At 38.6% G+C, this 25792-nt stretch overlaps 1 protein-coding gene across 4 annotated transcripts in view; it reads right to left on the bottom strand.

The window, feature by feature from the left end:
- Positions 1-21548, bottom strand: part of SPOPL (speckle type BTB/POZ protein like) — a 65921-nt gene extending 44373 nt beyond the window's left edge. For 3 of the 4 annotated variants that reach the window (XM_030801170.1, XM_030801169.1, XM_030801168.1), the window contains exon 1: positions 21199-21439. The gene's annotated coding sequence lies outside the window, so the exon portion shown is untranslated. Of the gene's footprint in view, positions 1-21198 lie in introns of all 4 variants that reach the window. The other variant, XM_030801166.1, reaches the window with a different exon arrangement.
- Positions 21549-25792: the final 4244 nt, after the last annotated feature.

Raw genomic sequence — 25792 nt, forward strand, 5'->3', positions numbered from 1 at the left:
TGAGATCTGATGGTTTTAAAAACGGGAATCTCCCTGCACAAGCTCTCTTCTCTTGTCTGCTGTCATGTGAGACGTGCCTTCTGCCACGATTGTGAGGCTTCCCCAGCCACGTGGAACTGTAAGTCCAATTAAACCTTTCTTTTGTAAACTGCCCGGTCTCAGGTATGTCTTTATTGGCAGTGTGAAAATGGACTAATACACACCCCCATTAGCCTACTTCATTTATTGTCTTTTACTATAGAGTTTATGTGCATGGCTGTGGTATGACCTAAGTATAATATCATCTCTATTTTATTCACTTCTGTAAGGCAAAGCCTAGCACAACACTCAGTGTTGGTTTAAAAATAAAATGAAAAAGGAAGGGGGCTATTTACATATTTTGAGAGAATTAATGGAATAGCTAATTTTGACCTACACATGAAAACAGAAAGTCCATCTTGTAGTTTTAATTACTCAAAACCAGTTTACTTAAAGTTGACTAAAATGTGTACTAAATGGAGAGGCTCCGCTCTGAAATAGAAACAGCTGTGTCTTTCAGCAGACTGATTAGACTAAGTGGCAGAGCTGGACACCACTGCTATTGAAAAGAATGTGCAGGGGCAAGAAGAGGGGGTGATTAAAGATGCAGTAATGGCAACAGCTGAACCCTCAAGAAAAAATAATTGGCTAAGGACAGGAAAAAATATTCCTTCTTCTTAGTTATATATATTTCTATTTAAAGGGGAAGCCAACAGAGCTGGGGGAAAGGGAGGGAGGGATGGGTACACTGAAGTAACTGGCATTGGTAATATATTTACGCAGGACCCCAGTTTTGAAAAAAAAGGTGGGGGTGAACAAAAATACCTTCATTTACCTTATAGTCCACTTACCTGGGTCCTGGAGGCATAAGTGAAATAGCTATTCTGTAGTGTGAGCTCTCTGCCCCAAGCAAAAGGCAACCTCCCTTCAAAGTCTGACAGGGTTTTTCAGTCAATTGTATCTGGTTGAATTACATGACACTGACATTTTTGTATGTCAAAAGCATAATATTGGTAATTTCATGTGGTCCTAAAGCAACAGTCCCCCCCTCTAAGTGATTACAATGGTAGACCTTAAGGCTTTATGTTTTTCTAGGGCAGTAAGTCTCAAAGTTAAGTGTGCAGTAGAATCACCTTGGAGGGCTTGTTAAAATGCTGGGCTTCAATCCGGATGTTAAGGGTTCAGTGGGTCCGGGTCAGGTTCCCAAATTTGAATTTCTAACAAAGTCTCAGGTGGTCCTGGGATCTCACACTAAGAACCTCTGTTCTAGTCTGAAGGCTGAACCAGGAAGCCATCCATACCACTAACACAAAAAAAACTCATCATCATTCCCCCAGCTGTTCATTTGTCCTCCATCTCTGAATAAGTCTTCCATTTTACTTGGTTACTATCCTGAGGAACTGGACTACTTTCAACTTCCTTTTTGGGGCGTCTTATTCCAATGTTAGGGAATCTCTTTTGAAATCTACAACATCCTCCAACACTGAAAGCAAGGAAGTAGTTTTAATTACATTTTATAGATACATGAAAAGTTTACAAGGGTAAAGACTTCCAGATATTTTTGGAACAACTCTTTTTCTACTTGATAATTCCTAAAAGCTATTAACACATGCTGTTTTAAAAGAGGAGATTTAGAGCCTCTGTTTACTGCTGCCTTGTCACTTACTGCCAGGGTTCTCCCACAAAAAAAAAAAACAACTAAAAATTAAACTAAGAGTGAACCCCTGTGTACCACAATATAACCCCACAAAATCACTTCATTTCTGTTGCTTTAATGTATTTTCAGCGAAAAGATTAAAAGCAAGAAATCATCTAACAACATTTCTAGATATAGGCATAATGTCATTTTCCATGGCAATAGTAAAAATGGAAAAAAAAAAAAAAAAGGCCCTGCGGTCCATGTGCTGAGATACCTGGATTCTACTTCTACCCACTTCACGTTTCAGGCTGTGTACTCTTTGGCTCATCACTGAGCTTCTGGCTATAGACAGAACTGGAGGCAAGAATTGCTAAATTCTGTCCAGTTCTACCATAAGTTAATACAGATTCATAAACTGTAGTGTAAGATTTACTCAACATCACCAAATAATTTCCTCACACTGCAATTACCTTCTTTTACAATACAAACTACAGGTCATTGCAGAACCTGATTACTTCTCCTATAGATTAACATATTAAAGATATTCTGGATCTCTGGAAACCATTTTTTAAAATCATCATTTGCAAACAACTACATTTATGTGGCATACTAGTTGCGACAAGTCCAATTTTTTCTATTATGTATTAATAATATTGTATAAACAAGGCATATAAGAAAAGACGAAGCCCAGTGTACCTATGTTAATAGTCTTATACAGTATTAGGATTTTTAAAAATCAACTTTATTCAGTTAGCACCAGACTTTATAACTACAGTTATAAGAGGTAAGATTTCAAATTATAGTAACATATAAACAGGGTAGTAAACTACAATGGGTCAGACTAGCAGTCAGGTGACTACTCACAACAGAAAGTTGCACAGCCTCTTCTTTTTTTAAAAAATCATTCATTCATTTGTTCACTCTCCTTCTCTCTTATTCATTGACCCATTTGAGTATTTTGGGGGAACCTACACTAATGTAGGCCATGTAGAAACGAGGAAGAACAACACAAAGACAGCCTCTAACCTCATAATTTGAACTAGCTCTCAGAGGTCCTCCAGATAAAATCTTCTACAACTTCCCATGTGCTTAAGTGAATAAACAAAATAGCAGAACCTGACCATGCCTTTTTTGGTAAAAATTACAAATAGCTGAAACCAAATGTTGTGACCCAAATGTATGTCTGTGTACATGTATGTACGCAGGTATGTATGTATTTTTAAGCAACACAAACATGATAAAAGGAACAGGATCTTAATGCCAAAGCAGTACCTTCAAGTTCACCATAGCCTCTAAAAACAAAGTTACTTGAGCACTGGCCTACAAAGTTTTGCAAATTTCAGCAATGGCTTAAAGCTCTTAAAAGACAGAAGGAATCAGAAATTACCTATGCATAATTAGTCTTTTATAAAACATTATGGAATACAAAAATATACATTTTTGATATAACAAAATTTTTAGTCAATTTAATTCAAGCTCTAGTTTATAAACTATAGTAATACACTTCTTTGATTCAGCTCATAGAGGAATAGGTTATTTCAACTACTAAGTGATAGATAATTTAACCTTATCTCTTTAAGCACCAACATTGCATTTTAATCTTAAATGTCACCTCTTCCGTAAAACTTTGACTAACCACCCTTTGTCCCTATACCATTTTCCTGGGTAAAAATTACTCCCTAGCTAGCTGGGACTTTCACAAAAAATGCCACCCACACAGAATTAATCAAATGTATTGTAGTTAATAGTACAATAATCTGTAGGAGTTTGCTTTACACATTAAAACTTTACTTTTTAAAAAATTTATTTTTTATTTTATTTTTCTGACAGAGTCTCTCTCCGTCACTCAGGCTGGAGTGCAGTGGCACGATCATGGCTCACTTCAGCCTTGACCTCCCAGGCAAGCAATCCTCTCGCCTCAGCCTCCCGTGTAGCTGGCACTACAGGCGCATGCCATACCTGCATAATTTTGTGTTTGTTTTGAGACGGGGTCACACTATGTTGCCCAGGCCAGTCCTGAACTCCTGGGCTCGAGTGATCCTCCCACCTAAACTTTCTTCTTCACACACATTATTTCATTTGATCCTCTAGACAAACCTGTTAAGTATTTACTTCTATTCTACATATAGGGAAACTGAAACACAGAAAAGCAATGCTACTTAAGGTCACAGAGTTGTTGTTTTTTTTTTTTTAAGCCCAACAAATCAGAAATTGAATCCAGAATTTTTAAGTGAAAACACTATGATTTTTTCCAATTTATCAAATACGCTAAGCTCCTTGAGATTACTACATTTCTATCTTTATGCAACCACTGCCTAGTATAGAATGTGACAGAGAGTAAGCAAAGATATGCTGACTGGATAAGAAGTCAACCACTAGTAAAGAACTAGATGTTTACAAAACGGTACATAATTTAATGCCTTCTAAAATAAAGCACCAAAAATACTTTAGTATTACAGAATGATCCAGAGAACACCATCACAGTTAAAAGTTTAGTTTCTGATATCAGACTTAGGTTCAATCCCAAAGCAGTGTAAGGTCTTGGGGTCTCAGTTTTCATGTCTATAATATGGGAATAATAAATGGTAATTATCTCAAGTGACTGGTATATTGAATGGGAATGTACAGAAGACACCTAGTACAGTGTCTGGTAGATAGAAAGCACTCAATAAATTATTCATATGAGTATCAATATAAAACTCAAAGATAGAGCTTGTTTACAAAATAGAAATAATCTTGGGAACTATGAAAGACAGCAGAGTTAAATTTGTCCAAATATAGTTTTAAAGGTTTTATTCTTGCTGTTTAAACTTTTATTGCTTGGCTCTCCATCAGGTATACACCAGCTATTAATTCTGCTCTTCTCACACTGCTTACCTCTAGTAGCTCCAATCTGCCTTTTAATATAAGCAATGTGGAGGTGCAGTTGGAAAAAGACAGACTGATATCTAACATGTCCCTTAGGAATTGTGTAACCTTTGAGCGAACTTTCTGGAGTAACGTAAATGATCTGTATCTTGATTTGGCTGTTGTTACACTGGTGAATACCTCCTTCGAAACTCACTGAAATGTATCTGTAAAGTCTGTGTATAAAACTTTGTAAATTAAAGAACCTTAGGTTTTATACTCTTGAACAAGTTACTTTCCTTTTCTGGCCCTTAATTTTCTCATTTTCAGAAAGAGAATAATTCTTCATTCAGAAAAGTCATATTATAGGAGTATTACAGGAGATAAGGTCTATAAAGTACTTAGGGTAGTTCCTGCACAGTTATTGCCAATTCTGGATCTACTAATATTAACCCTAAGCATTTTTCAAATTTACCTTAGTTTTAAAACAAATTCATCTATAATAAAAGCTATGTTCTCTCCCTCTTCCTTCTCTCATTCTTCCCCAACCTCTTCTGTTTCAGAACAATTTGGCTAAACATTTCATTAAAGCTTCCCCCACATCCAAAGTTTTCTTTCTTTTCTTTTTTTTTTTTTTTTTTTTTTTACAAAATCAGAATAGAGTCATTTGCCTTCATTATTTCTCTTCCTTCTTCATTTACCAAGTCAGAATTTCTTTCTTTCTTTTTTTTTTTTTTTGAGACAGAGTTTCGCTCTTGTTGCCCAGGCTGGAGTGGAATGGCACAATCTCGGCTCACTGCCACGTCTGCCTCCCGGGTTCAAGTGATTGTCCTGCCTCCGCCCCGCAAGTAGCTGGGATTACAGGCATGCGCCACCACGCCCAGCTAATTTTTGTATTTTTAGTATTTTGTATTTTTGCACCATGTTGGCCAGGCTGGTCTCGAACTCCCGACCTCAGGTGATCCGCCCGCCTCGGCCTCCCAAACTGCTGGGATTACAGGAATGAGCCACTGTGCCCGGGCCTAGATCAGATTTTTTTTTTTTTTTTTTTTGAGACAGAGTCTCGCTCTGTCACCTAGGCTGGAGTGCAGTGGCGTGATCTTGGCTCACTGCAAGCTCGCCTCCCGGGTTCACACCATTCTCCTGCCTCAGCCTCCCAAGTACCTGGGACTACAGGCACCCGCCACCATGCCCGGCTAATCTTTTGTATTTTTAGTAGAGATAGGGTTTCACCATGTTAGCCAGGATGGTCTCGATCTCCTGACCTCACGATCCTCCTGCCTCAGTCTCCCAAAGTGCTGGGATTACAGGCGTGAGTCACCGCGCCTGGCCAGAAATTTTTTACTTTAAATTACTGAAGATTTCTTTACCCATCTTGCCCCAAAATTAATCTGCTACAATTCAATCCTCAAAAGCCTAATGCTCCAATGAAAGGAAACAACAAAGTAAGCAGCAGTCAGAGATCAGAGGTGTAATAATTGTCGAAAGTTCTAAAAGATATGCATCGATTCCACAATATCCTCCTGCCAACCTCTAAAAACCAAGAATATTCTCTCTAACATCCCAACCACCCTCCACAATCCATCAAGAAACTGTCATCCACCTATTTATGTAAAAAATTTTGTAATTTATTTCCCGTATTATGCCTGTAAACATAAACATGTCTCATTATAGTTATGGTACTTAATTCCATACTTTGAAAATATAATTGTGTTAAAGTAACAGTTCTTTTACTAGTTTTCAAATCAGCTTTTTTAAATGTCTAACCAATGCTCTTTGTTCTACAATTCCAGGACACTGGCACAATTTCACATTTGTCTAGCATTTACAGAACAAACATTTATTAAGTACCTAAATAGGTCAGGCACTGGTGAAACAAAGATTATGAAGATAAGGTCAAAGAGGTAAATACCTAATTAAAGCAGATAAACCAGAACTGCTCAAATAATATTGTTTTCTTACACCTGTGAAGGATCTAGAAAAAAGGAATATGGAGCAATTACAGTTCTTTCAACTCCCTGATGTTGTTTCCAGACCACTTTTCCAGCCTTCTTCCAAAACTGTTTGGCAACTGTGTGAGTCAAATGCTATACTCTCTTCCCCTCTTTTCCCTGGCTATCATGGGCTCACCTCTTCTATTAATAGTTAGGTTCCCTTATTGAGGACTTCATCAGTACTTGTCTCCCTGCATAGTTTTCTTCACTATTTCTATCATCACCTTGGATGAGTGCACCCTGTGGACTTTCAACCTACCAGCATCAAATTCCTTGACATTCCTGAATGATCTCACCCACATAACATTATAGCAATCTTTTCCAAACAAACTTATTACCTAGAATAGCTTGACCAACTCTGAAAATAAACCTCAGTATATCTTTTACAACAGACCTTATTCCTGTTCTGTCACCAATTTAATCCCTCAATATCTCTTATTATCAATACTTCCTTAGCCCCTTCCCATTTTTTTTAAGTCATTATTCCCATTATGGCTTCACTTCCTTCCTTGTCAAACCTCAAACCCACAATGCATCACCACTTCAAACATGCTCTAGCAAGCATGCTTAACATTTCACTCCTTTGTTCTTTTACCGCAACCATCCTGTAAACCCTCCACTCCATATCAATCTAACCACTCACTGTCTGCTTATTTGAGCTGATGAACAATGCTGTAAAAAATCTTAAAAAGCAGAATAGCAGCTTTGTAAATTATGCTTTCATTAAACATGTACTTCTGTTTTTTGTTTTTTAGCTAGTTGCTGTCTAACAGGTTTATTCCAAAATAAAAATCTTACAAATAATGAATGACATCTTAGATCTTCTGATGATGAGCTAATAATTCCAAGAGTCCTGTGACTAGCAATAATCAGTAAATACTTTTGAATATGTAGAGCACAAGTATTTATCAAATGGCTGCTCTACCTTAAAACAGTACTTTGCAGCAGTAAGAAATGAAGCCAGTTATAAAAATAATAGGTGTAAAAAGTTAGGCATATAAAATGTAGAAAGGGAAAACTATGAGCTTATCTGGAGTTAAGAGTCGATGTGCGTATCTTAAAAGAAGAAATCAACAAATATTATCCCCAAAAGGTACAGGAATGACACTTCCCTACATATGATTGTAACATAATCTACAATGATTAAGGAATGAGAAAAGATTAACTACAATCCTAACACTGAAAAGGATACAAGGGAAAAATATTTTTTGCACTCTTGGATTTTCACTACAAAATGACAAAAAATACATTTTAGCAACACTTCTGTGAAATTTAAAAGAAAAAATCCACAAATAACAAGAAATTAGATATAAAACAATACACAGCATGCTGTGAGTAAATGGTAAAATTTATTTTGTCAACTTTTTTCAAGTTCTGAAAATTGAGAAAGACCTGCTTATATAGTGTTTCCCTTCTTTAAACTGTAGCAAAACCCCACAGAATAATGAATGAACACAACCTGCAATCTGGGTAGATGGTCAAGTAAGAACAAGCGCATTCCAGCATTGTGTAATTAAAGCTTTGGGCCAGTGTTGCAAACTCACTCAGTAAAATAAAAAAGCCTACAAAACTTTTCACCAGCTTGCAAAATCTTAAAACTCATCCATGTTTAGCAACTTAGAAGTGCACTATTTGCCAGAAAGTCAATAAACTACACTGTGGAGCTATAATTTTCATGACCGTCTCATTTTCCTTAAATTATACTTAAATTTGTTGTATATTCTGCATCTTACCAACTGGCAAGGTGACCAGAATCATCTGATAGGTTTTATGAAAATATACAGGTCTCTGTTCCACTTTCTCCTGGTGTGCACAAAGGAGGGGACCAAGGGTAGGAGTAGGGAAAGAAATCATGTTTATTTTGAGAAAATAGCCTACCCACAACTTAATACCATGTTACACCCACCAGAATGGCTAAATATATGAGACAGAATATCAAGCCAATGTTCCAGAGTATATGGGATAACTAGAAATTCTCATCTACTAGTGATGAGGTTATACATTGGTACAACTACTTTGGAAATCACTGGGTTATACTAAAACTGAACAAGTCACACATATGACCCAATGATTACATTACAAGGTACATTCCCCACGGAAATGCACACATGGGACCAAAAGACATGTACAGACAGGAATACAAGGATATTTTATACGGACTCTATTCATGACGGCCCCAAACTGGAAACAACCTAGATGTCCATTAACAGTAAAACAGATAAATCATGATATACAGAGTCATACAGTGGAATATTATGAAGCAGTGAGAATAAACTATTGCTACAGACAACATGGTTGAATCTGTGAAAGGAAAAAACCCTTGGGGCCCCAAAATCACTAAGCTAAAGGGAAAAGTCAAGCTGGGAACTGCTCAGGGCAAACCTGCTTCCCATTCTGTTCAAAGTCACCCCTCTGCTCACTGAGATAAATGCATATCTGATTGCCTCCTTTGGAGAGGCAAATCAGAAACTCAAAGGATTGCAACTATTTGTCTCTTAGCTACCTATGATCTGGAAGCCCTCTCCCAACTTCGAGCTGTCCTGCCTTTCTGGGCCAAACCAATATTCATTTTACATATGTTGATTGATGTCTCATGTCTCCTTAAAATGTATAAAACCGAACCATGCTCTGACAACCTTGGGTACACGTCGTAAGGACCTCCTGAGGCTGTTACCCCACCGCAGGTCCTCAATCTTGGCAAAATAAACTTCCTAAATTAAATGAGACCTGTCTCAGATATTTGGGGTTTACAAATCACATAACCATATATGTATGTTTAGGGTAAGAAGCCAGGATAAAAGACCATACATGCTGTATGATGATATGTGCATGTCTTTGCATGTTACTTCAAAAGTTTGCCTAAAATAAAAAAGCAAAAAAAGTTTAACAAATAAATAAGCACCCTTGATGCCCTGAAGTGTATAATAAAATTCTGTTCCCAGTACCATATTCCCTCTACCCTAAAATTGGGACAGGATACTTTCCTGAATCTTCCCTCATGCTAATTAATTTTTTTTACATTAAAAATTTATTTATATCAAAACAAAGAAAGGTATGTTAACAGAATGCAAAAGCCAAATTTACTTATTTATTTATTTATTTATTTATTTATTTTGAGGTAAGGTCTAGCTCTATTTCCTAGGCTGGAGTGCAGTGACAAGACCACAGCTCACTGCCTCCTCAAACTCCTGAGCTCAAGTGATCTTCCTGCCTCAGCTTCCTGAGTAGCTGGGACTACAGGCGTGCACCACAACACCAACATGTGGCTAATTTTTTAATTTTATTTTTATTTTTATCATTTTTTAAGATGCAGTCTCACTCTGTCACCTACGCTGGAGTGCAGTGGTGCAATTTCGACTCACTGGAACCTCCACCTCCCAGGTTCAAGCGCTCCTGCCTCAGCCTCTCGAGTAGCTAGGATTACAGGTGTGTGCCACCACACCTGGCTGATTTTTGTATTTTTAGTAGAGACGGGGTTTCGCCATGTTGGCCAGGCTAGTCTTAAATTCCTTACCTCAGGTGATCCACTGTCCTCGGCCTCCCAAAGTGCTGGGATTACAGGCGTGAGCCACTATGTCTGGCCTAATTTTTAAATTTTTTATAGAGACGATGTCTTGCTATGTTGTCCAGGCTAGTCTAGAACTCCTGGCCTCAGGCAATCCTCCTGCCTTGGCCTCCCAAAGAGTTGGGATTACAGGCATGAGCCACCATGGCCTCAAATCATTTGTAAGAGAAAACACTAAATTGAAAAGAATTTTAACATCAAAGCTCTCCCCCTTCACCACCACCATTACCACACTCAGATTGTCGCCTCCCTTTGATTCCCCAAGAGTTTCCTCTTCTCTGCCATCTATTTAATAGAAACATTCAAGAAGCACTGACCTACCTTAGCAGTGTAGTTACGAAGATTAAATCAAAAGATGTATATATAAAGTCTTTGGCACCATGCCTAAGTACTCAATGACTAGACACTCAATAAATCCCAAATACTGAGTTCTTCCAGGTCAAGGGCTATTTCAAACTCATCACTAAACACAGGACCCTGGCATTTAACAGTCAGTCAATAACTATTTGTGAAGTAAATGAATAATGTGAGTCCAAAATAAACAGAAAAACAAAAAACAATGAAAACAAAGCAAAAGTGGGAATGAAGGAAAAAGCAAGAAGTTCAAAGGAAGGTCTTAACCCATTTTTGTTATCAGGGTATAAGAAAAGATTATATTTTATTTTTATAGAACTGTGGTTCAGAAAGATGACAAGATTTTAAATTTCAAGGTGAACCAACAAAATCATGTGCATATAAAACTATTACAAAACTGTCTCGGTATTATCTTTCCTCTATACACTGTGCAATGAAAAAGCAGTATATTTTAACTGAAATTAAAACACGCGTCAATAATACTGAAACCCTTTAAAAAAATTTCTGAATCAGTTTCTTATGAGGTTGACAGGAATCCCAACTATATCACAGGTTATTTTCAAGATATCCATCATAGCACATCAATATTCTGACTAAATATGTCATAACAGAGATGAAAGGAAAGCAGATTTCAGCTAAAACTTTATACAGCATTATTTTTATGAAAATAAAAATGTAATTTAGATGTCAAAATTGTCAAGACTGCAATCTTACAATAATTTTAAAAGACAAATCAATAAAATACTTTAATATTTATTATGTGCACAAAATATCAATGAACTATTTGATAAGGCTCTTTTCCTCTCCCTTTTAAGCAAGCATCTACTTAGATCAGAAACAACAATACTGTTTTAATTAACCAATATATATGCAAAGCATTTAACCTCAGGGAAAGCACATTATAAATATACATACAACTCATTCAGTTCTCATAACAACTATATGGTTTTACCATTATCATTTCCATTTCCATTCCACAGAAGAGAAAACTAAGACTTTAAGTAACTTCCCTAAAGTCATACAGCTATTAAATGGCAGGGTGGCTGTATGCTCCTAGTTTCTATGCTCTGATGCCTGGAGAGCTCTGAAGTGAAGCAGACCGACGTTTGTCCTGACTTCACTTCATTTTGGGAGGTAAGTTGCCTTCAGAACCCTGAGTGATAACCACAAAACAAGGTAGCACTAATTCCACCTTTCACTAATTCTAAGACAGCTAGTTTTGTCACATTTTAACATTTCTGAAATTGATAGCATCTTACAATTATAATCCGCAGTGCTCTCTCTCTGGGGTACATAAAATAATAATCCATCTGGTAATTGACAGCAACTGTGATTCAAAAAATTATGATATTATTTATACCTCATGGATTAGTGATAAGAAGTAAATGAGATGAAATGTCTTAAGTACTCAACACAGTGTCTGGCACAAGTGCTTTACAAAGGGTACTTCTCTTTTAACAAAATAATCTATGAGGAAATTTGATGTAAAGGTTATCTTTACACTGTAGAAAGTTGTCAGTTTCTCAGGCCCATGTGTGAATACACCTGGTATACTCCCATAAGAAAAAATACTGGTTTCATTATACAACTTAAAGATGAAATCTTTGTTGATAAAAGACTTGGGGTAGGGAAAAGCAGAGAGACAACAGTAAAAATAAGTCAGACACCTGAGAAAATAAAATGATCAATAATATTAACACATAAACCAAGATACTCCACAATTCAAGCCAGTTCTCAAACACCATTGATAAAATGCTTATAGGAAAAAGTATTTTCATGTTTTAAAAGAGGTACTTTATTTATTTATTTTTATTTTTAAATTCTACATGCAGGATAAAGGTTGCACTTTAAATGCAATCAGAAATGACCAAATCTGCTTAGTGTGTGCCCATGCCCCACTTAAGCTTTTCCACCAAAACTTAATTCCTAAACGGTTAGTAAAGGTTTAAACTGATCCAAAGTGTTGTCACCAAAAAAATTTAATTAAATGAAATTAAATTCATTTAGATATATGGTAGCTTCCTGTATCTGTACTCGCCTTGGCAATCTCAGAACAAATTTATATTCACTGTTATTTTATTTCACTTTTTTGTCTTATAAAAACTACAGAGGAATTTCCTACTAAAACATTAAAAAATATATCCAAATGACAGCTGAAAAAACACCTTGAGACTATTGCAATCTTTACCTTAAAGATCGCTCAATTATATTTAAATGTGAAGAAAGTTATCAGGAATAAAGAGGGGCATTATAAAGTGATAAAGAGGTAAATTCTCCATAATTCTTAATTTGTATGTACTTAACAACAGAGCATCAAAATATGTAAGGCAAAATCTGATTTGCGAACAGAAATAGATGAATCCACTACTGTAGTTGGACACTTCAACACCCCTCTAACAGAAATGGGCCGATCTGGCAGGTAGAAAATCAGTAAGGACAAATTTGAACTCAACACTATCAATCAACTAAACATAATGGACATCTACAGACTACTTCAACCAACAGCAGCATAATACCAAATACTGACAAGGATGTGGAACAACAGGAACTCTCACTCATCGTTGATGCGAATGCAAAATGGTATGGCCACTTTGAAAGACAGTTGGGTGGTTTCCTACAAAACTAAACATACTCTTACCATGCTACCCATCAATCATGGTCCTTGGTATTTACCAAGAGCTGAAAACTTACGTCAATACAAAAACCTGCACAAGGTTGTTCGTAGCAGCTTTATTCATAATCTGCAAAACTTGTAAATAACAAAGATGTCCTTTAGTAGGTCAATGGATAAACTGTGGTACATCCAGATAATGAAATATTATTCAGTATTAAAAAGAAATGAGCTATTGAGCCATGAAAAGACACAGAGGAAACTTAAAATGCATAATACTAAGTGAAAGAAACTAATCTGAAAAGGCTACACACTTTGGAAATGGCAAAACAGTAAAAAGATCAATGGTTGTCAGGGGTTGCAGGAAGGAAGAATGAATAGGCCTAGGTCAGAGGATTTTTAGGGCTGTGAAAGACATCATAATGGTAGATAGATGTCATAAAAATTGTCCAAACCCATAGAATATACTATACAATACCAACCATGAATCTAATGTAAACCATGCACTCTGGATGATAATGGTGGGTCAATGCAGATTCATCAGTTTAAAAAATGGGTCACTGTGGTGAGGAATGGTGATAATGGAGGAGGCTACGTCTGTATGGGTGCAAGGGATGTATGGAAAAGCTTTGTAGATTCGGCTCAACTTCTTCAGTGAACCTAAAACAGCTTCAAAAATATAAAATCTATTTAAAAAAAAAAATCACCTAACTGGAGAGTTCGAGGAGGGGAGATACAAATGTATTTTACACAAGAAAAAAATTGTTAAATTTGCTTCAGAAAACATACTCAAACAAGAAACAATGGTATTTTCTTTGTCAATAAATATAACATTGTATTTTGTTATTTTTGCTTTTTGAATTTAATCTCAGCTCATACCTATAAAATATTTCAAAAGCATACTACTTTATAGATATACTATTAACCTTCAGTTCTGCAGAAAATAAAAACACCTCTTTGTTTTTAATTGTTAACCCTAAATATTTTTATTTATTTATCTAATATAGGATGAAAGCAAATACACCAAGTCCAAAGAAGTGTGTGTGTTGGGGGAAGGGGACTATTTTCTAAATGTATTCATACTGCAGAGACGAGTGTCTTCATCATACTTTCACTTCAGGTATATATATATATATATGTATCTCCTATCTAACCTGTCCCAACCATGGTTAGAGGTGCAAAAATTTCATACTTGAGAATAAAAAGATGATTTTAATCTGCTAGCTTTTACCTATGTAAAATTTAATCTCATGTGTTACACAATTCAGAATATAATGCTACTAATTATCCTGACCTCTTTTAGAACATATAAGCAGGTATAAAGAATACCAAACAGGAGCTATAGTAATGTTCAACACAAAGATAAAAGGCCTCTAAAAGGGCACCTGTAAGAGCCATAATAAACACATGAAAAGCACACAGTTGTTATATAAGACATACAAAACTTAAAACCAAGGAGAAGGCAAGAGCAAAAGATTTTAAAGCCAGTATGAACTAGTAAAAAGAAATTTTCAAAGTTATAATTTTCTTAACTCCCTTGAGGCCAGGAGTTTGAGACAAGCCTGGGAAAGACAGCGAGACCCATCTCTGCCAAAAAATAAAATAAAGTAGATGTCTTCTAGAACTTTTCATTTACTGTGTTTTTAAAATTCACTTTGGCCAGACCCAGTGGCTCACGTCTATAATCCCAGCACTTTGGGAGGCCGAGGTGGGAGGATTACTTGAGGTCAGGAGTTCGAGACCAGCCTGGCCAACATGGTGAAATCCCGTCTCTACTAAAAATACACAAGTTAGCCAGGCATGGTGGCTGTGCCTGTAGTCCCAGCTACTCAGGAGGCTGAGGCAGGAAAATTGTTTGAACCTGGGAGACAGAAGGTGCAATGAACTGAGATCATGTCACTGCACTCCGGCCTGGGTGCAGGGCAAGGCTCTGTCTCAAAAAATAAATAGATAAATAAAATAAAGAATAAAATTAATTTTAACAGAAGTTTCCTTTCTATCCTATTATTTTCTATGAGACCCTGCCCTTGCCAATTAAGGTTTTGCCAACTACAGTATTCTTCAAAAAGTTTATCTATGTCTATAGATAAATTGTATTCTACCCATGGTCCAAGAGAAAAGTCCAGGGATTTGTAGATTCTTTGATGTAATACAACCACCTAAAATAACATTTAAGCTATCAGAGGATGGCTGTCATTCTACTGAGCCCAGAAACACCATCACTGACCATATACCCAAGTTTAGTAGTACATCTTCACCAACCCTTAGCAAGGCTTTCCTTTTAAACTCCCTAAAATTGAGAGAAAAAGTTACCTGTATAAAATTTCTTCCATAATAAGTCACTGGAATGTAACTAAAATATTTAAGTATGCCATGAGTTATTGAATGAACATGTAAGTATAGATTTAATCATATAATGTAAAGCTAATCAGCAAAAATAAAACACTACCTTGGGCAATAAATACTAAAACAAAGAAATATTTAATTCTTAAAGATATTAAAAAGATACCTCCACATTTAGTGACTATATGGGTGGTAAGGATATTAATCAAAAAAGTCCAAAAAGGATACCAGTTCAAGCGAGAAACCTTTCAATGGCATGGCCAACCTCCCCAATCTACTACCCGTGTACTCTAGCCCCAATTTCTGCCTTTGCAGGCTTTCAAATTACTTAAAGTATCATTTCTTTAAACTCCTCTGCCACCTATGTTTAACTCGCCCTCTCCACCTATGTAACTTGACTTTCAGAAACACTCTGCTCAAGGGTCATTTTCCTTAGAAAGCCTCCCCTGATGCCCCTGCTCTGTGCTTCCAAGGCAACCTGAATAAACTGCCACGACAGCACTAATCACACAAGAAAAACAAATATTTGTTTAATCGTCTACGGTCCCTAGTCTCTGAATTCTAATCCCATACCTAGAAGTCTAGTATTCAGTGTCTGATAAATAGTATTTAAAAAATACATACTATGAATGAATAAGCTGTGAAAAGTTTAAGCTGTGGAAAGTTTTAGATACTTATAGAACAGCCAGATGATAATAAAAACATGTCTCAACTCAGGAAGACAGATATGGTTCATGTCACAGATTTAATATTTTATTTTAATTTAGGATTGTGGCTTTGGCAGATTAATACAAAATTCATCATCAAACAGTTTATGGGTGTATTGACAACCAGAAATATAAAATTTTCTTCATGTTGCTGAATTCAGCGTATGCTCTTTACTTTGCCATTTAATTTCCCAGTTGCATTCAAAATATTCAACTGGCCACTCCCTTCTTTTCCAGTCTATTGCCTTGGCTTCAGTGATACCAACAAAATTTTCTTGCAACCTCTAGCTTCTTCCGTCTCAGCCTCTTTTGTTCCATTTCTTTCCACCAAAGTTCAAATGTGAAAGATTCACAGGGCTTACTCATAAGCCCCCTTATCTTCTCTATACTCTCTCCTTAAGCAATCTCATCCCTCACCCCCAGACATCAATTATAAACTGTACGCTATTTCCAAATTTATTTCCAGTCCAAACCTCTTTGCTGAGCTCCAGACCTATATATCCAATTGCTACTAGGCATCTCTACTTATATGTCTCAGTCTCAAATTTAATAAGTCTCAAACTGAAAAATGACCAACACCTCCCCCTTCCCTAAAACTACAAAATAAAAAACTGCTCCTCCCCCAGTACTCTCACCTTAGGCACAAGAAATACTGGCCCTGGAAGTCAGCCTTTTCCTCTCCCCAGGACCCCCAAATCTCATCCATCTCTAAATCCTATCAATTTTTCCTCCCAAATATTTGTCAAATCAGGCTAGTTTAACTCTATCACTGCCATCCTGAACCAGGGTTCCATCAACTCTTGACGACATTATTGTAACAGCTAATCTAAATGCTATTCAAATTGTGATCTGTGCACTGACACTGGTCCACAAACTTTTGCTATTGGTCTGAAATGAAATAAATATAGAAACCTAGAGAAAGCATTTAGGAACGTTTACAGCAGTTTGACACTGCCACAACAAACATCTTATTGTGTGTTACTAAATACCAGTATGAACAGAAAATTAAAACAAAATTGGTCCTTCAACACAGACAAGTTTGAGAAGCAATGACTTAACTAGTCTCCCTGTATTTACACTTGCCTCTTTCCAACCTGTTCTCTGCAGAGCAGCCAACTGATTTTTTTAAAGCAAAAATTTGGGTAACTTATTCAGCTGTTTAACATTCTCTGGTGGCTTCCTATTGCTCTTAGGATTAAGTACAAAATGCTCAGCATGGATTCTGGCCATTGTGATCTGCTCCAGTCTATTCCCCATATTCCCCATTAACCAACCTCACGTGCTAAGGTTCATTCAGTTCTTACTGGACCTTTCAGGTCCAGAAAGTTGAAATTGCCAATATCACTTGGATCACTACAGTTCATCCTTTAGGTTTCTGCCTAAAAGTAATTTCTTCAGAGAAGCATTCCCTGATGGATTGGTGTGCCTTCATTCTTCACAATGATCTTCCTTTGTAGCAGTAATGGCAACTAATTACTTTTTATAATTTTTATTTTTATTTTTTTGAGACAGAGTCTCACTCTGTTGCTCAGGTTGGAGTGCAGCTCACTGCAAGCTCTGTCTCCGGGGTTTGAGAGATTCTCCTGCCTTACCCTCCCAAGTAGCTGGGTGTGCCACCACACCCAGCGATTTTTTTTTTTTAGAAGAAACGCAGTTTTACCATGTTGGCCGGGCTGGTCTCGAACTCCTGACCTTAAGTGATAAGCCCACCTCGACCTCCCAAAGTGCTGGGATTATAGGTATGAGCCATGGCACCTGGCCTATAATTTTTTTTCTTCATTTTATTCCCCAAACAGACTTCTGCCTCCATGAATACAAGTAATCTCTTTCCATTACCACATGTCACCAGAGACTAGCACAGTGCCTGGCACAGATGGGTTGTTAATAAACTTTCGTTAAGTGAACAAATCCAAGTAAGGAAACAAAACAGTGAGCATGACCACTAAATGTAAATGCCTTCAATATTTAGTCATATATAAGGCTTGACATAAGACTTTTGATGAAGTGCTTTACAAGAGTTACATCTCCTTTACTTTCTTCACTAAACAACATGAAAAGAGAAGGAAACTCTGCTGTGAAGTGTAAATTTATAAAAAATAAATAAGATATTCAGAAAGGTGAATAATTTTCTCTAATCAACAAGGAAGTGAGTCTTCTCTAAAGTAAATCAACAAGGAAGTGAAAGGAGTGAGAGGCAAAAGAGTAATAGATGAGAACTATGTTGCCTGGCTGCAAAACTTTCTCAATTGTCTGATTTTGCAGAAGTTAAGTGATATGTTTCTCAAGTTCCTCATTTGTAAAATTGGAATAAAAAAGCCTTCTTAAAGAATTATTATGGGGTTTAAATAAGTTAATATATATAAACTGCCTGTCAGTGCCACATCAGAATAAAATTACAAAAAAGCAGAGACTGCATATTTCTCTTCTCTGTACAGGAGCTTTTCTCAACTAGGGCTCTGCAGAAATTAAGCCCTACAAAAACTGACTGGAGTAACTACTTCCTTAGTTCTCTCAAGAACGGTACATAGCTAGTACTATTCTAGGTGCACAGGAGATGAGATAATTCATTACGTAGCTTAGATGCCTCAGAGCATTAGGGTTTGATTCTCACCCAGAAACATGGTTGAGAAGGGCCACTCTCATGTAGCCCCAATGTCTGGCACATGGTAGATGCTCATTAAATATTTTTGGAAAGAATATTTACAAAACCAAAGAAATAGTGCTAGGCATAGAGTAGATGCTAAATGTCAATTTTATCCCACTCTTTCAAAGTTCTATAAGCTTTAAAAGTCTGATTCTAGGGGAGTTATTTTTCTTCAACCTGCACTGCTTATATAAATTCATGGCCCAAAATGCAGATATAGACATTAGGAAAGCCAAGAAACTAAATGTTGGAAGGAATTATGTGGAAGCAGTGAGAGGTGAAAATCAGGTAGAACCTGGATATGCAGGAGAAAGAGCAAAGGTTATTCTAGGTCAGAGAACAGCATTACCAAAAACAGTGTCACCCCCAGTATGGAACATGCTCTATGGTGGCACAAGAATGATTTTAAACTATAAATGGAAAGACATTTTTCTTTTGATAGTTACATATGTACATATTTTTACATGTAATTAGGACAGCAAATAGTGATTTCAAACTTTTACTATTTAAAACAACACAAAAGTAATATCTATTCAGATCTTTTAATGTGAGTCCTTTAAAAATGTAATAAGTAAGCAATAGTGCACAAGAGGTAAGCAAATACGGCAAAAATGTCAGCATTTTTTTAAGTGAGTAAAGTTCTGTAAACACCAAGCCAAGAAGACATGTGAACATGAATGAACATAACACAGCGAAACGGCCACCAGTCTTCTGAATGAAGAGAAGCCAAAGCTCTATCTCGAGTAGTGACTGAAGATAAAGGTCAGATGAGTATGAAGAATACCACCAGTTTTGAGTATTTAATTTACAGTACTAAAATTTTTATCTGTAAAATCTCATTTTCCAGTATGATGTATCTGTTATACACAGTACTTTCACTTTGTTTACTCTCAAAACAAAGGTAAAATTGTAGAAGTTCCAAATAGACATCTGAAATAAGGACTGACCTATCTGTAGCTTGGTAGTTAGTTAACTTGAAAATGGTGGGCTAAAACCCTGTAGTTTTCAAATCAGAAGGAATTAATTTAAACAGTAACAAATTATAAATGCTATCTATATCAAAAAAGGATGTTAAATGTCAAAGAATAAGAAGGTAGCTTTCCACTCCCACCTTCCTGTCTTAGAATTAATCTACCCACAAGCCAAATCAAGTCAAACCAAGAAGTGATGATAAAGATAACATTTATCAGATATTTGCCCTGTGCCAGGTACTGTTTTAAGTACTTTACTTGTATTTACTTGTGCAATTACTAGCACCATCCTATGAGGTAATATCATAACCCCATTTTACAGCTGTAAGAATACTGAGGCGAAGAAATATTAAGTAACTTCCCCAAAGCCAAAGCTGGTAGATGGCAGAGCAAGGGTTTATACCCTGGCAACTACACTAGTCTGAGCTCTAGAGAAGAGTTCTTAACCATTAGGCAACATTTCTCAAAAGAATGATGAAATGGTAATTTGAAATATTCCACCAATCCCATTGTGGCAGGAGAGATATAATTTTTCAAGGTATGAACCTTTTACCTCTGTCAGTTTCTAGTCGAAGAAACAGAGGATTCAACTGCAAGTGGGAAAGTGAGTACCACAATGGGCCAAACTAGGCCCAAGATTATTCAAAAATAGACAAAGCATCAGAAGCCTGGAAAGAATCATTGAATGACACAGTTGTCAGGAAAGAGACAAGAGAAAGTTAGGATAAGCAGATGGTGAATCTTATTTCTACTGAGTTGTGTGACTGCCTTGAGAGAGAAAATGCTACCATCCCTTTTATGTTGAATCAATATACAAATACATTGACTCAAAAAGAATTAGGAAAAAGGAGAGCAGCAGGAATAAGAGTGGGATCTTTGAAGACTTGGACCCCGAACCGCGCGGTTAGATTGATGTACTCTGGTGTAAGTGAGCAAAAATGTATTAGAAAGCAGGTGGACAGGTTAAAGGCATGACCACCGGAGTGGAGGTACTGAGCGGTCTGCGGAGCTGAGAACTCTGCCTAAAATGGGCTAACAGGGACGAGAGTTTCAAGTGCCTGTGTTTGGGATGAGGAGGTATGAAAGTGGACGCAGCGCGGTGGGAGAGCATGCAGTTTCTGGCTTTGGGTAGCACTCAGGTAAAAAGGGGCAGGCGTGGAGGTATACAGGTATAGAGGAGGAGGGAGGCCAGACGAAAAGCAGGGGCGAGGCCCGGGGGTAAAACTAAAGGGGATCCTGGAAGGTGGAGGCTGGGAAATCAAGGAGGGATTGGGGGCATCCCCGGGGAATGTGGCGCCGCCGCGCGAGGGAAGGGCGGTCCGGGGACGTGGGAGGTAGCCCCCAGGGCAGGCCGGAGCTCGCCGCCCGAGCGGGGGTCCAGAACCCAGAGGGAAGAGGGCGCAGTGAGGCGCGAGCAGGAGGCCGGCGGTCTACGGCGAGCCGGGGGAGGGGAGCAAGCGCCTGGGGCTGCCGCGGGGACCGGAGGGAGGGGGAGGGGCGCCTACCTGGACGTGCAGGGCGGCAGCGGTCAGTCCCGGTGGAGACTCCTCTCTCGCTGAGGCGGCGGCCGTGTCGGCCCTGGGAGCCCGAGGCTGCGGTGGTGGCAGCAGGGGTGATGGCGGCAAGTCGCTGTGGCGGCCGCCTCCGCCGAACCGCATCCCTCCTCCCCGACCCGCCCTCCTTCCCTATCTCCCGCTCCTAAACTTCTTCCCCGGGATAAACAAACCCGCCGCCAGGGGCGGCCACCTCCGCCGCTCCCGCCCCCGCGCAGACCCCACCCCCCCGCCGCGGGCCCGTCTGGGCTCCGGCTTCCGAGTTACGACTCCAGCCCCGGCCCCAGCCCGCGAGGGCGCGTGCGCGCGGCGGCGACGGCTCCCGGGCCCTTGCTCCCTCCTCCAGCGCCGGGCACTTCCGGGCGGGTTCCGATTTGCCGCCGTGCTTGGGAAGCCGCTGCCGCCGCCGCCGCCGCCGCCTGGCACTGGGCTCCCGGCTGGGCAGGCTCTGCAGCCCGCACCGCTCTGGCTAGGCGCACGGAGGCGCCTTGCTTAGCTTGACCCTTATTTGGCCAGCGTAAAACTTGTCCTGCCTAAAAGCCTGCTGAGACCTCCTAACTGGTCTAATCCGCGGGAGACGCCAAAGGCGGCGGCCGTTTGTGCGCACAGGATTTTTCTTGGAGCTGTAGCAGTCTAGGAAGCCAGGGTGGAACTTTTGCTAAGCTCCCGTTGTGAGCCCAGAGCTGTAATAACTGCTGAGACGCAGTATACAGGCTCCAGTTGGAAATCGAGAACTTTCCAGGTAGATGAAGTGCCCCATGGAGCAGTTTTCGGGTGGAGGGGATGAGGCTCAGCTGGAAGTCTCAGGCCAGAAGGAGAGCCTGCCGAGGGGCGGCCAAGGATGCCTAGGAAGTGAGTGCGGAAGAGCAGGCGGCCTCCTGGGACCGCACGGTGGGAAATAAAGCTGCACCTGCACAAATGTGTGAAGAGAGGATGGGATTGCCTTGTTTCTTCAGACGCTCAGTTTAAAAAGGGGGAGGGGACAACTGAACTCTTTATTCCCCACGGCCATGGGACAAAGATACTTAATCGAGCTACCAGGAGTAAACTTCGTTAAAGAAGTTTGGGGGACCAACAATCCAGTCTTTGCTAGAACAGACATCAGCGTCATTCAAGGATCCCAACTCTTTTTACTTTAACTGTGCATACGTCAGCAATTTTTGTTTTGTTTTGTTTTTTGACATGGCTGTCACCCAGGCTGGAGTGCAGTGGTGCCATCACAGCTCACTGCAGCCTCAACCTCCTAGGCTAAAGTGATCCTCCCAACTCAGCCTCCCAAGTAGCTGGGATTACAGGAATGTGCCACGCCCAGGTAATCTTAATTTTTTGTGGAGACGAGGTCTTGCTATGTGGCCCAAGCAGATCTCGAACTCCTGAGCTCAAGGGATCCTCCCACCTTGGTCTCCCAAAGTGCTGGGATTTGCAGGCGTGAACCACCACACCTGGCCATAAACCACCTTCTCATTGCTTACCTGGCTTTCCAGGAAAAGAGAGAGGGCAGAGGGAAAATATTATTTTGCTATGTGCTGAGTATTATAAGCATAGTCTTGTATCACTTCTGTTCTCTCAACAACCTCTCTAAAACTTCAAGGTAGAAATTTCCATCTTAAAATTAAGCAACAAGAACTAGAAATGGCAAGTAATTCATCCAAAGGTTACTGAAATTTGAATACTGGACAGGCACATCCCCCTCATTTCAAATTAATACTACATTAGCTATCTTTTTTATTTCTTTTTTCTTTTTGTTTGTTTGAGACAGGATCTCGCTTTGTACCCCAGGCTGGAGTGCAGTGGCGCGATCCTGGGTCACCTCCTGGATTCAAGCAATTCTGTGCCTCAGCCACCAAGTAGCTGGGACTACAGGCATGAGTCCGGCTAATTTTTGTATTTTTAGTAGAAAGAGAGTCTCCCCATATTGCCCAGGCTGGGCTCAAACTCCTGGCCTCAAGTGATCCTCCCATTTCTGTCTCCCAAAGTGCTGGGATTAGCACCTGACCTTACATTAGCAATCTTACTGACTTATTTAAGACAAAACGTGCTTTAAGACAAAATCTGTGCCAAAAGTTTTCAGATAAAGATGAAGTTAGCAGTGTAACCATAAAATTCAAAGTTGCCTTGGGCTGAGTTGGTAGAATGTTTATGCAGATCAAGGAACTCCAAAAGTTAAAAAACAGAAGTGGAAGTGAGCATTACGGAATGGGGGAAGAGTTGGTGGAGAGAGGAAATATTTGTGCAAACATTTCACCATCTCCAAATACCAGCAAAGAACAGTTGGAACTATTTGCTATACTCACTGTGCACCGGTGTTAACTTTATGGTATGTGACATACAGCAAATATTACATGTAATTTTTGACTAAGCCTTTTAGCTCTTTCAACCCCTTCGTAGTATGTCACCCCGTCTCTTCCAATAATTAAAAATCATAAGACACCTAATAAATATAATACACTCATAGAATTAAATTATAAATGCATCAAGTACATTTCCAATTGGAAGTTAAGAGTGATGCTAACCCTTCACAGTTGACTGGGCTGAAGTTGGGAACTGATTCAATAAACTTCCACCACAAGGATGTCAAATTGCTCCTCAGCGTATTCTCAGAGAGTCTTTTCCCTAGGCTTGATCTCCTTACCCTGAGTGGTAGGACACACCATTCCTCTCTTGCTTGCAGTATTCAGTGACTTTACCCACTAATAAAATGATAATAAATAGTAAGAGTGAATATGGCTTGTAAGTAATGCTAACAAAACTGTGATGGCTTAGCAAAGTAGAAGATGGTTTTATGGTCAATAAGCTTGGATTAAAGCTTACTAAAGCTTGATTCTTTATTACCAGTCTGCTAAAGAACTACCTTCTTAATTTGATTTCCTACTTACTGGATACCTATTGGAAAACTAGAGAGATATGATAGGCTTTCATTTATTGCTGCTGTAAGTAAATTTTTAAAATAGAGAAATAACAGCTTTATCATTAGTGTAGAGCACAGTTTGCCTCTGCTAGGTCAGTATTGGGCTTGCTTCGTTTAAGGCATTAACCGTTAGGATCACCCAACCTGTCCTGCCTAAAAGCCTACTGAATAAATATGCATATAACTTTTGCATATTTATTTTGCTACTATTTGTTAATTTTCTATAGGAAACTATTTATATTCCTCAGTGTATATGGCCAACTTGGAAGTTCTACTTCCTATAATTATGTCAGCAGTTAGTGACGATGATCAGAACAGCCGTTCTGAGTTTAATAAACAGATGAGCCTCAGACTCTGGATCTCCATGACCCAACCCTATGAGGCTCTGCCTGAAGAACCAGTCAAGCTTCCCACTTTGATATTTTAGTGACTGTAGCATCTTGTTCCTCTTCTAAATTAAACACCACAGATGCTCCCATTTCATGGCTGTGTAGGCACAGTGGACTCACCACTGCCATCCATACCACCACCTGGTTTATACAATAATTTTCCAATTCTAGTTGTCAAAAATTAAGATATACAAAACTCAAAAATCCATTATTATCTTCCATGTAAAGATAAAAAAGCAAGGAATATGCCTGTTAGCAAGCATGCAATACTTTATGAATCCTCAGTGATGAATATTTTGGGCTCGCTGGTTCTGGAAATTTTGCTAATGCCCCTACACGTTTTAATGCAGTCCACCAAGCTCTTTGCTAGTAAGCTGTTTTCCACTTTTTTTCTTTTTCTTTTTTCTTTTTTTTCTTTCTTTTTTTTTTTTTTTTTTTTTAAACAGACAGGATCTCCCTTTGTTTCCCAGGCTGGAGTGCAGTGGTTATTCATAGGCATGATGATGGCTCACTACAGTTTCAAACTCCTGGACTTAAACAATCTTGTCTCAGCCTCCTGAGTAGCTGGGACTTACAGATGCGCACTACCATACCTGGCATCCCACATATTTTTCTAATCATTATCCCCTTCTTTCCCAAATTTTCTTCAAGGAAACCAAACTCAGTCCCAACTTCCATAAGCTAACACTTATACAATTAAAATGACATTTAGTTTCTGGAATTAATGTGGAAAGAAATGACAACTTATTTGCTAATTATTTTTCACTGTAGTAAATATTAGGCCTTTTATCTGGAAGGAAACACCAAAACCCTTGTTTAATATTAATAACTTGTAAATTATTGTACACGTAATTTCATTCTCTCTTCCCATGTCTTCATTTTTCTGCCTCTGGCTTTTCACTTTGCTTGTGAATTCCTAGTTTTGTTGTACTTTTGTATTACATGATACTGACTTCTTAAGGGTACAAAAAACTTAAGAACTCAAGCAATTCCATCTGTAAGCCTTGTCTAGTGATGCCTATGGCAAGAAAGGACCCATACATTTGATGTACTTATCACTCAAAAATCATTCCCAGAGAATTCTCAGGAAACTCAGAACAGGGCCTACCTTGAATTCTGAGAACAGGACCATTTTTAAGTGCTTTAAGTCCTTCATTGACACCCTTCCTTTCTCTTACTTTCTTTTCTTTCTTATTTTTCTCTTTCTTTTCTTTTTTCTTTTTCTTTTCTTTCCTTTCTTCCTCCTTTC

The sequence above is a fragment of the Nomascus leucogenys genome, chromosome 20 (assembly GCF_006542625.1).
Source record: "Nomascus leucogenys isolate Asia chromosome 20, Asia_NLE_v1, whole genome shotgun sequence".
NCBI lineage: Eukaryota > Metazoa > Chordata > Mammalia > Primates > Hylobatidae > Nomascus > Nomascus leucogenys.